At 43.4% G+C, this 12,890-nt stretch overlaps 1 pseudogene; it reads left to right on the plus strand.

Annotated features, from left to right (window-relative positions):
* The first annotated feature begins 11,592 nt into the window (after positions 1-11,592).
* Positions 11,593-12,105, plus strand: LOC138434518 (large ribosomal subunit protein uL23 pseudogene; annotated as a pseudogene).
* Positions 12,106-12,890: the final 785 nt, after the last annotated feature.

A 12,890-nucleotide genomic window follows, 5' to 3' on the forward strand; every position in this document is an offset into this window, starting at 1 on the left:
GCAAATCACTTCCTGTAGCAAAAAAAAAAAGAAGAAGAAGAAAAAAAAAAAAAAACCACATACACCCACTGACAGCACACTAGAGCCAATCAATTCTCAAATTTCCTTTCTCTACCTTCCCAGACATTTCCTTCCAACCTTTGCTTTTTCACCTCCCCTTTCCCTGCCCCCTCTCAGCATCTATGCCAGAGGTAAATTCTGTTCTTTCAAATGAACTTACTGAAACCCATTATTCTATGCTAGGGTTTTTTCTTCCCTGTTCAGCCCATCTGTGAGCCTGGAAAAGTGTCTGACGGTGCAGCGTTAAAATGTGACGAAGGATTTTTAAGAATAAGATCTTCAGCGGATCCTCATGAATTTTGATTTGGAAAGCAGCAGGAATTCTTAAATAGCGAAAAAGAAAAGATTCATTCCCAGGTGAACATAAAATATCAATCTCCAAGGTTTTTTTCAAGTCAACAGAGCAGCCATGACAACAGTCTTTGTGGCGATGCAGTTCCTCCCCCTCCCAGGAAAAAAAAAATATCTGCGTATGAACTTCTGCCCAGAGCCACTGAGGGTCTCTTCCCTGATAATTTACAGCAGTCTTTCTCAGCCAGGGTTAAGCTGAAAACCTACTTCTGAAAAAGAAGAGTGTTTCTTTTGATGAATGGCAACAAACTCCAGAAATCCATTCCAAAAGGGGGGCTGTGCTTGAAGCTTTATTCCAACTGAATGTGCTCAAGCTCTGGAGAAATGCCTAAGAAACGCTACAAATACATTTCAATATCCCTTTGGTTGCTGCTTGCAACCCTGCAGAAAGAAAGAGAAAAAATGCAGCTGCTGTCAGTACACATCAAGCCCGCCGAAAGATGCCTTGCTTTCAGGGAGTCAGACACCGGCTGCAAGTGAAACGCCCAGGCCTCCTTGCTGTCCGCGGAACAGAGCACTGAGCCCCTCCACCCGACCCCAGAAGGTCTGCGGAGACACGAACCCACTGACCCCTGTCACCATGGGCTCTGCCGGCCTTCAGAGGTCTTCATCGGTCTATTGAGAGAAGCTGCCCTTCACAGTGAAACGCTTTCGCTCCCTGTCCAAGTTTCCCGTCTACTTCTATACAAAAAATGAATTTACCTCTAGCACGTTATCAGATTACCCTTAGTCTTCTCACACCCACGGCTAGACATGTGACACTTGAGGCACCCAGCCTTGAAAAGCTTTATGGAACAGGGTGTGACGAGTGCCACTCAAGGTGGGCCAGGTGAGGCCCGCTGCGGGGACGCAGGAGCGTGGAGGAGCGGCAGCTCCCCTCCCAGGGCCGCAGGCCTAGCCGAGCAGCCGCATGGCATTCATTTTTTTTCTTCCCCTTGCTGGCATAGCAACAGCAAATGCACACTCCAGAGATGGTGGTGGTGGTTATCCAAGTCCCCCCAAATCTAAAGCAAAACTTCCCTATCATTCCCAAACCGTGATCTTCATTAGAAGCAGACAAAAACAGCAAAATGTGAATGAAATGCTGTTTGTGTGAATGAAAGGGCTAGCGAGCGAGCCAGCGTTTCTGTGAATGAAGCCGGGCCTTGCAGCCGGCGCCAGGCAATCCCCTGGTTCCAGCGGCCTCAGCCAATGAGCAGCCGCCCCGATGACTCATTCAACAAAAGCTTGCTCAATAGTGGAAGATTCCATTTCAATCAAAGGCGGGATCTTTCATCCAACGGCAGTGTGGGAAAAAAAAAAAAAAAGCCAACCTGATTACAAAGATGTAGGGAGGAAGGAGAAGGCTGTTATGATGAGAAGAAAAACTAGTTTTTCCAAGGAAATTCAAGATCCACTGGACAGGTATGAGTGCGAATAGGACTGCCCTCTTGGAGGTGAGCTATGCCCTGAAACTTTCATTCAGCCATTCATTTACATCCAGAGCAATCATGAATGTGCCATTCTGTTCAGCATTTATTATGAATGTACAGCGAATGCACATTCAATACCCAGGCTCCTCGCCCTTGGTCCTTTTTGTGAAAGGAATATAGAACAGGCATGCACGTTCTGAGTCCCCAAGGAGAGGGAAAAAACCCGAAGCTACAACGTTAACCCTTTAGCCAACAGGAGACGGTCTTTCCTTTTGTTATGATGAGGCAAGTAAAGGGAAATTGACCACTTTACAAAGTAAATAGCAATATAAATGTACCGCATGTAAAGAAGATATAATCTAAGAGGGAGATTGATATTTTAAGAATACAATAGGACAGTAAAACCTCACTTATCAGGGAGATGGTATCAGCATTTTGGGACTTAGGAGAAAAGCAAAAAGAGGATCCCAAAGATTTCTCAGCACCAAAATAGAACCTGCAACCCAGCCAAGAAGCGCACCCCCTCCCCACCTGCCCCCACTCCTTCCTTCCCAGGACAGCCCTGTGGACCCTCACTGGGGGCTGTTATTGCTTATTTTAAACATTATCCCAGAAGCCCAAGTATCAGGTTTATCAGCCTGTGACAATATAAAGATGGATGATGGATGAAATTTTCATAGTCTGGTGACACAGACAAAAACAACAACAACAACAACAAAACTGAAACCATTATTAAGTCAGCCTCAAGAAAGCCAGGCAGCCTAGGGCCTTTCCAGAATATTTGCTTTTCTTTTTAAACCTGTTCGTTTAAAAGTGTATTGATTTTCTATTGCTGCCATAACCACAAAATCTGTGGTTTAAAGCAATGTAAATTTATCTCCCAGTGCTGTAGATCAGCAGTCCAAAATGGCTCACAAGTGGATAAAGTGAAGATGTGAGCAGGGCTCATTCCTCTGGGCTTTCTAGAGAAGAATTGCCTTCTCCGTGCCTTCTCCTGCTTCCAGAGGCTGTCTGAAACTGTGCTCCTGAGAATGGGCCATAAGCTGGACACTGGGGAGTGTGGCTTTGCCCATAGATTTCATTCCAACTAGAGAGGCAGAAAATTGAAAATTAATATTACTATGCAGTATGTTATGTGAATGTTGTAATATGTGTGATATGTAAAACCTATCCGTAGGGTACCATACTGAGCATGACCTAAAGATGTCAGGGTTGACTTCAGCAGGCAGATGACCCCCCAAGAAAATATTTGAGGCACTACTGGGATCCTCCATATAGGCTGAGGAAAAAAGGTACCTCGAGAGGAGATGCTGGGTAGGGAACAGCTCAAGTCTTGAGCGAGCTCATGATTTCCAGAATCCTGTGTAGACTGGTTGAGCTGATGCATAGTATTGGGAAGCCAGGCCACTAAGATGGCCTGACCCGGAGGATCTAGGAATAACCAATAACTTCCTTGAGATGCTTGAGCAGGTTTGCAGTGGCTTGAGAGAGGTGACACAGTCAGGTCTACATTTTATGTGGGCACCTTGACAGTAAGGTGGGTGGCCTTGCAGAGTTGTTTACAGAACAAATGAAAAATGATGGAGACTTGAAGGAAGACCAAAGCAGTGGGCTGAACAAGAGACAATAAAATGACCTGGGTGACAAAGATGGGTGAGAAAAAGTGGGCCAGGTTGGCTTGTCTGGAGGCAAAGCTGAGATGGAGTTTGGGGTGCAAGATGCTTGTTAAGGACCAAACTCCATGGGAGGCAGGAGGAGGCTAGAGGAATGGGCAGAGGGAGAAGTGGGGCTTTGTGAAGCCACACATACCCCAGCCTGGTGGGCTCCCCACTGAGGGTCCCCCTGGGGCCTGGTGGGCTTTCAGCTGCCCCAGGAGTAATGGCCTCCAGCCAAACAGCAGAGGCTCCACTCTGCACAGAAAGAAACAGAGGATCAGAAGGGTTATGAGATCTGCCCAGGACACACAGGGTTAGGAACTGGCCATTCTGTCTGACTCCAAATCCACGTTCATGACCACGGCCTCAGCGAGCTTGAGTAAGGACCTGCTGAGAATCAGCTATGGAGGTGGTGGTTCCCCAAGACAACACCTTTGCAGTGTAACAGAGGGGCTGCCACTTAGGTCACGGGGTGGTGCCAACTGAATGAGAGATGACGAAATGGATGAAAGCAGTCATACTTTCCAGAAGACTAACTGCCATGAAAGGGAGGATATAGGGCAATGGCTGGAGGTACAGCAGGAAGTATAGAACAGACGATAGAAGAGTTGGGGGTATGTTTAGAAGACAGGTGAGGGCAGGACTTCCCTGATGGTCCAGTGGTTAAGACTCTGCCTTCCAGTGCATGGGGCTGGGGTTTCAATCCCTGGTCAAGGATCTAAGATCCTACATCCACCTTATGCAAAAACAAAAAAGAATACAGGGTTTAGATTAGAACAGAATGGAAGAAATGGAGATCCAGGAAAGAGGTGGAGGTCAAGAGGATAGGTGGAGCTATCAGCCTAGAGAGGACAGTGGGAGAGATGGAGAACTGGGGAGCAGATCATTTGGGGTTGAGCAGGAAATAGGTGGTTCTAAGGAGGAGACCCATTTTCAGAGAAGAGGTTAAGAAATTTCAAATGATAGCGACTATAAACAAGGAATATAACAGTTCTATTAGCATCAAGCCATTAGCCACTGTAATTGCCCAACAGTGCACCCTGAAGGGAATTCAGGATGGAGGAAAACAGAAAATATTCTGTGCTTTGGATATTGGCCCTAAATAGGTAAGACATATATATGCTTAGTCGCTCAGTCATGTCCCACTCTTCATGATCCCATGGACTGTAGCCCACCATGCTCCTCTGTCCATTCTGATTCTCCACTCAAGAACTGGAATGGATTGCCACACCCTCCTCTAGGGGATCTTCTCCACCCATGGATCAAACAAGGTCTCTTGTATTACAGGTGGATTCTTTACCATCTGAGCCACCCAGGAAGCTCAAGAATACTGGAGTGGGTAGCCTATCCCTTCTTCAGGGACACTTTACCGACCCAGGAATCAAACCAGAATTTCCTGCATTGCAGGTAGATTCTTTACTAGCTGAGCTACCAGGGAAGCCTGTAAGACACATATATCAAGGAATAACTTCAGTGGACTCAGATCCTTGTATCTTTTTATACATAGAAAAGCACTGAAATCATTTAAGTTGAGATGTCTGGATTTTTGTGATTAGCAGTAATCTTATGATATTCAACTACATGTTTTTTTTTTCCCCCAGCAAAAGAAACTTGTATATACCCTGTCTCTTCCCTTACCTCTTCAGAACAGTTCATTCAGAGCAACCTGAGAGGCTGTCTCCTGAGTATAGTCCTCAGTGCGTGCATACTAAGTTGCTTCAGCCATGTCCAACTCTGTGTGCCCTATGGACTGTAGCCCGCCAGGCTCCTCTGTCCACGGGGATTCTCCAGGCAAGAATACTGGAGTGGGTTGCCATACCCTTCTCCAGGGAATCTTCCCAACTCAGAGCTCAAACTCGTGTGTCTTACGTCTCCTGCATTGGCAGGCAGGTTCTTCACCACTAGCGCCTCCTGCTAAGTCCCGTATAGTCCTCAAAAAGATTGCCAAATAAATCTTAACTTGCAAATTTAGGTTGTACACTTTTCTTCAGTCAATGAGACGCACCAGGGATTCCTAAAAGCCAGAAGTCATTCCCACCTTTAGGGCTGAGGGAATGGGAAGACAACTGAATTTCTAGAACCAGTGGAATTTCAGAGGAAATTTTAGAGGTAGGGCCACTGGGAGGCGCTGTAGTTTTAAAGGAATACAGTTATTGATGGAGAAGCAGAACCAATGATGGGAGGAAACAGAATAAATACCCCAGCTTCTCTCTTCCCAGTCTCTGACTCCTGCTAGCGCCTTCCATTAGCCAAACTCACAGGAAGCCAGAGGTCCAGGGAACTTGGTGGTGGGGAGTGAGGGGCCAGCCACCCAGGAACGTAGCAGGCAAGGCAGAATAAAGGGAGGTGGACCACAGCTCTCAGCGTGACTGTGTCTGCAGATAAATCTATCCACACTCATGGTAGGAAGCCAAAAGACTTTGATGGCCAATGTGGTTATACCTGATCTCTGTAACACAAAAAGCAAGATTGTACTTAAAAAGTTAAGGTAGTCCATTTAAGTCAGAAAACTGAGGTGAGGATGAGCACTTACAGAGCCTGCTGAGGAAAAGAGATGATGCTGCCAACAAAGGAGGAAAAGCAAAGGTGTTCCTGTTCTGCGTTATGAATCCACCATGATTATATGAGGGCAGAGGCGTGATTTTCTAAAGGTTCATCTGCTGACATATGAGCTGGAAGATAGCATATCATTCGGTAGAAGGTTCATTCGAGGATGCAGGTAGAGGCGGGGAGGAGAGAGGGCAGACTAGCGGGAGTGGGAGACGGGCAGTGGGGAGAAGCGCGGAGATGGAAGTGGCTGGGGAGCAGGAGCAAGAGCAGCGCGGTGGTCTGGAGCAGAAGCACTGGGGAGGTGGCTGCTTGGATCCTTTGGGATGCACATCCAAGGGAGGTGGGAGGGAGCAGAAAGTCCCTAACTGTGTCCCTGAAACAGAGGAGCTGCCTCACAGGAGGGCAAAGCAGGGGTCAGGGGTGACAGGTTCACTAAAACCAGAGGTTCAAGTCATCCTGGGGGCAGGCTGGGGAACGAAAGAAAACTCACTTCCCACAACAAGGTGGGAAGGGATGGGCACTAGGGAAGAGAAGACAGAATGAGAATACAGGATGTGTAGACAGGAAGATATGTGAGTCAAACCTAGATCTGACCCTGGAGAAAGGTTCCCAGACTGAGGTGGGCAGATGTCTTCTCTGTAGGGACCCTAAGGTGCCTGGAGGTAGGACTGTCTGTGGTATAGGAATCCTCTGTAACAAGTCTCCTGAGGGAGAGAAACCCGGATGCTGAAAACTGGGTGTGCCCAGCGGTTCAGCATCAAGGACATCCTTTTTCTTTTTTCTTTTTCTTTTCTTTTTCTTTTTTTTAAGATTTACTTATTTTTAGCTACTCTGGGTCTCCATTGCCACACAAGGACTTTCCCTAGTCATAGTGAGCCAGCACCACTCTCCGCTGAGGTGTGGGGATTTCTCATTGTGGTGGCTTCTCTTGTTGCAAAGCACAGGCTCTAAGTGCAAGCTCAGTACTTGTAGTGCATGGGCTTAGTCGCCCTGTGGCATGTGTAATCTTCCCAGACCAGGGATTGAACCTGGGTCCCCTGCATTGGCAGGCAAGTTCTTAAGCACTAGAACACCAGGAAAGTCACAACAGTTTGTTGTTTTTTTTTAAAATTTAGTTTTTTTTGAATTGAGGTATAGAGATCCGAATAGTCCACTCTAAAGGAGATCAGTCCTGGGTGTTCTTTGGAAGGAATGATGCTAAAGCTGAAACTCCAATACTTTGGCCACTTCATGCGACGAGTTGACTCATTGGAAAAGACTCTGATGCTGGGAAGAATTGGGGGCAGGAGGAGAAGGGGATGACAGAGGACGAGATGGCTGGATGGCATCACCAACTCGATGGACATGTGTTTGGGTGAGCTCTGGGAGTTGGTGATAGACAGGGAGGCTTGGCGTGCTGCAATTCATGGGGTCACAAAGAGTCAGACACGACTGTGCAACTGAACTGAACTGAATTGAACTGATAGCTGATTAACAATATTATAAAAGTTTCAGGTGTACAACCGAGGGATTCACAATTTTTAGAATCATACTCCATTAATAGTTATTATAAAATCTTGGCTTATGTTCCCTGTGCTGTACACTATATCTTTGTATCTTATTTATTTTATACATAGTAGTTTGATTCTCTTAATCCCCTATTCTTATCTTACTCCACCACTCCCCTTCCTGTCCCAGCTTGTAACCACAAATTTGTTCTGCATATCTGTGAATCTGTTTCATTTTTGTTATATTTGCTGGTTTGTTTTACTTTTTAGATTCCACATATAAGTGATAACATATAGTATTTGTCTTTCTCTCTGTCTTATTTCACTTAACATAATACCCTCCAGGTCTATCCATGTTGTTGCAAATGGCAAAATTTTATTTGTTTTCATGGCTGAGTAATATTCCTATATACACACACACATACACACAAACACACACAGATATATATGTATTGATTATTCATCTATATGTGGGTTAATTTCTGGGCCTTCTATTCTGCGTCATTAATCTATGTGTCCGTTTTAGTGCCATACCATATTGTTTTGATCACTATAGCTTTGCAATATAATTTGAAATCAGGTAGCCTCATATCTCCAGCTTTCTTCTTCTTTCTCAAAATTGTTTGGCTATTTGGGGCCTTTTGTATTAATATTTCTACAAAATTTTAGAATTATTTGTTCTAGTTCTGTGAAAAACGCCATTGGTATTTTGATAGAGATTGCGCTGAGTCTCTTGGGTAGTATGGTCATTTTAACAGTATAAATTCTGCCAATCTGTGAAGACTGTGTATCTTTCCATCTGTTGTATCATCTTCTTTCATCAGTGTCATAATTTTCCTTATATTCCTTTGTAAAATAAATTATAGCTTTTACTGAAGAATTAATTTATTTAGAAAAAAATTTAGTGAATTCTATATTCCCATCAAGTCCTTGATCATATGCATTTAGTTTCATGTAGAAACAATTTCATGTTCCTCATTCTCCTCTAAAGAATCTATTTGCAGGGATGTTTCCGTTTATAATATAATATCCACAAATACATTTCATGTTTCATGGAATTGAGAAAACATAATTCCTTTAGGCTCTCCCCGTCACTGGACACTGGTTGTTCCTAGTTTATCAATGCCGTAAACATTGGCATAATGAGAAACTTCGCACACCCAGCTTCCTTTGTATCACTGGATGATCTCTCAGTATAAATCACAGGGAAAAGCAAACTTCCGTACCTCTTGATTACCATTGCTAAGTGCCTTTCCTGAAATTCTTTATGTTTTCACTTCTGACAGCAATCAGTAGACCTGTGTTTCTGCAACCTCACCAGTTTGGGGTTTTTGTTGTTTTTGTGGTTTTCATAGTAACAAATGATTTTCCTTATTTAATAGTTTTCAAGATGGTTATTCAAGAGTCTGGGCTCTTGACTGGTGGAGGGGATGCCATAACTCTGCCTTCATAGAGATTGGTTGGCTCCAAACCAAAAATGACAAGATTTTCCCCAATTTGGATAGGGAAGTAGGATGGGGAGAACCAGTCTACCTGTGGACTTGAACTTGTACAGACCCTCACCTACATCTGTCCATCAAACAGAGGGCCTGTTTTGAATCTCACCCTTATCTTTCTGGACTCACAGCATTGTTTTGGCTATTTCTAATTTAGATTATTTCTTCCAGACTCTGTGTGGGTTCTCACTATAGCCAAATGTTTATCACTTTTAGCTTTTTCAAAAAATATTTTATTATATGTATAATTATGTATAATATAGTTACATTGTTATATGATTGTTCACATATTATATATTATGCATTATTATTTACACATAATTTGTATACTAATAACCTATATAAGCTATATTGGTATAATATTGATATATATTAATATTAAAGTACTATTTATCCTTCATATGAATATGTGCTATGATTTATATAATACACAGCCATATATATTAATATACTTATATAGCCTATGTTTATACATGTTTACATACATTAATTATATGTGTTATTGCTCTTTCATATGGATGTATTATGTCTTATGATTTACACATACACGACTGAGCGACTGAACTGAACTGAACTGAACTGAACTGATATATACTAACATAGAAGCTTTCCAGGTAGCTCAGTGATAAAGAATCCACCTGCCAATAGAGAAGATACAGGTTCAATTCCTGGGTCAAGAAGATCCCCTGGAAAAGGAAATGAAAACCCACTCCAATATTCTTGCCTGGAAAATCCCATGGACAGAGGTACCTAGCAAGCTGCAATCCATGGGTTCACAAAGTTGGACACAACTGAGTGACTAAGCATGGATGCATACATACTAACCTACTTATACAATCTTTGTCAACATAATATTTATATACATATTAATTATACATATTATTTATTCTTCATGTGTGGAGTCAGAAGCCACAATGCTGGGGCATCAATATGCTGACACTGGTACCCTAGAAAGTACTTCACTGTCTCTGATGCACTTAGTAAGACTGAGAATAAAAATTCTGTGTGTTTTCCCCCTGCAGGCACCAGCAGCCCCTTTGTGTTGTCATGGTTCTCAGACAGGGATTTCCTGATTGGATGTGTCACCATGAAGATGGCTGGCATCACCTGGCATTCCTGGATTTAGTAGATGTTGATGGTTCCCAGTTATGCTACCCAATTACTTCCCACATGAACAATGTCCATTGACCACACAGTAAATGTGCAAATCCGGTCAGTGATGCCAAACTGAAAGCACACCCCCTGGATATGTTCCAGTCACAGTACCCAACAGATTGAAACGGCTCCACCTTCCAACATCTCAGGACATCAAGGTGGCCAACCTTGAGAAGCCTAAGACCAAATCTTGGCAAATTCCTTACACAGTATCTTCAAGGAGTTCACTAGAACTCTTGGAGAACTTCACAATGTGAAATTCCTCTGCAACAGAGTTCCCAATGTTGGCTGCACATTGGAAATCTTGAGAACTTCCTTATCAAAGAAACCAGAAATTTAAACCAAGAACCTCCAAAATAATAATAGTGAAAAAGATGTGCCAATACTTTTCTAAGTACTTTAAATGGTCTTTCATTTTTGCCAATTCCCAAATTACATATACACCACCACTGTCTTTGTTTTATAGATGGAGAAACTGAGGCACAGAGAGCTTAAGTAATGGTTCACAGTCACAGGCTAGAGCCAGGCCTTGGCTTTGGCAACTCTGGTCAACCAGGCTATTGACTGACTACAGCCTTAGGAGTTAGCAACACCAGGTACCTGGGGACTAGCATGTAAAAAGTATGAGCTGAAATAAAGAGGCTTACTTGAAAGTCTGTTTAGAGGTAGTTTCCAAGGTCTTTCCCCAACCATCCACATCCAGGCTATAGCTTCCTGCCCACCCTGCTGAAGATAAGTTGTTTTTGCTTTGGAGTGGGATGGGGGCATCTGTCCTGACACACCTCGTACAGACAAGAGTAAGCACTGCCAGGGAGAGGCTGGGCTGGCAAATGTTGCCACAGTAAGTCCACCACAAAGGGCCCCTGCTCTTCCTTTCTGATAATTAAAACCCAACAGAAATTTTTGAGGATATCTAGAAAGCTGAACAAAATTACAAAAAGATGGAAAGAAGTAAAGATAAGAAATTAGAACACCATATCAGAAGATTCATCAAGCAAATTGTAGAAGTTGCAGGAAGAAAAAAGAAAGAGGTAGAGATAGAGGGGGGAGGGGAGGGAGAAAGGAAAGGAGATAAGGAAGGGAGGGAAAATGCGAAGAGGAAATAATAAAACAACAGCAACATTTCCTTGAACTGAATTACATGAATACTGAGATTGACCAAGATTGGGGTACAATGAGACCTTTCTATGTTGAAAAGCCTCACTGGGAGACACACAGAGAGAGACAGAGAAAGAAAAGCAGGTCACATATAAAGAATCAGGATCAGAAACACTGGAAAGTAGACATCCCTAGAGCCATGCCCTCAAAATGGTGAGTCTAATATTTCTGATTAGACTTTTATACCCAGCCAAATAATCAACAAAGGTGAAGGTAGAACAAAGACAGTTTTAGATATTCAAAGTCTCAAAAAAGCCTTTTCATGAAGATGGCCCTGAAGGCAAAGAAGGAAGCCCTTGCCCCTCCTAAAGCGAAAGCCAAAGCAAAGGCTTTGAAGGCTAAGAAAGCAGTGTTGAAAGGTGCCCACACCCACTAAAAAAAAAAAAAAAAAGATCTGGGCATCACCCACTTCCCAGCAGCCCAAAACACTGCGGCTCAGGAGGCAGCCCAAATATCCTCGGAAGAGCGCCCCTAGGAGAAACAAACTTGACCACTATGCCATCATCAAATTCCCCCTCACCACCGAGTCAGCCATGAGGAAAATAGAAGACAACAACACACTGGTATCCATTGTGGATGTCAAGGCCAACAAGCACCAAATTAAACAGGCTGTGAAGAAGCTCTATCCCATTGACATGGCTAAGGTCAATACCCTGATCAGGCCTGATGGAGAGAAGAAGGCCTATGTTCGACTGGCTCCTGACTATGATGTTTTGGATGTTGCCAACAAAATTGGGATCATCTAAACTGAGTCCAGCTGGCTAATTCCAAATATAAAAGTTTTCACTATGTATATAAAAAAAAAGTATCTCAAAAAAAATTCTGCATTTTTCCTCAGGCAGCTACTATGAGATACAGTTCCCCTCACCCCTCAGGGCATATATTTAAAAGAAGAAGCCATAGGATGCAGGAAATGGGACCCAATCCCAGACAGAGGGGAAGGGAAATTCTGGAGTGATAATGAGGGGACTTCCAAGATGGCCTTGCAAGAGCAGGCAGAGGGTGACAGGAAAGCATGGTTCAAAAATGCAAAACTGGACACAGAGAGAGGCAGTTCAGACTCCTGATGGGACTTGGGATACTACTCATGATAAGCACAAAGAATCTGAAACAAATTAAAAAGACAACCTTTCAACTCCAAGGAAGGTAAGAAATTGGTGCAGAAAAGGAAAAATAATTGCCATGTAATACGTAGCTCAGTTCTCAGTAATATTTGCATGATCAAAATAATGTAAACACTGAATGTTAATCTAGTCAAAATACACTGTATTTGTACAGGGAGAATTGGGGTCTGGGAAGAGCATTTATGGTGTGAATGTTTTATAAATTTTGAAGAACCAATTGATTCCAAGAAATAACGGAAACACATTACTGCTGGGAAAAGTGGAGGAGGGCTGCCATTTTTATACAGCAGATGGACCATGCAGATGACGTACATACATAACTTTAGACTGGAGGTTTGTAGATCAAGTACTATGATCCGATACCCAACCAGGAAAAAAAGTGTTCTCCCTTAAGCCTCTGATTTTGGCAGTTTTGTGTCTTAGTGGTCTTGCCAGGAGGAAC

The sequence above is a fragment of the Ovis canadensis genome, chromosome 2 (genome assembly GCF_042477335.2).
Source record: "Ovis canadensis isolate MfBH-ARS-UI-01 breed Bighorn chromosome 2, ARS-UI_OviCan_v2, whole genome shotgun sequence".
Taxonomy (NCBI): domain Eukaryota; kingdom Metazoa; phylum Chordata; class Mammalia; order Artiodactyla; family Bovidae; genus Ovis; species Ovis canadensis.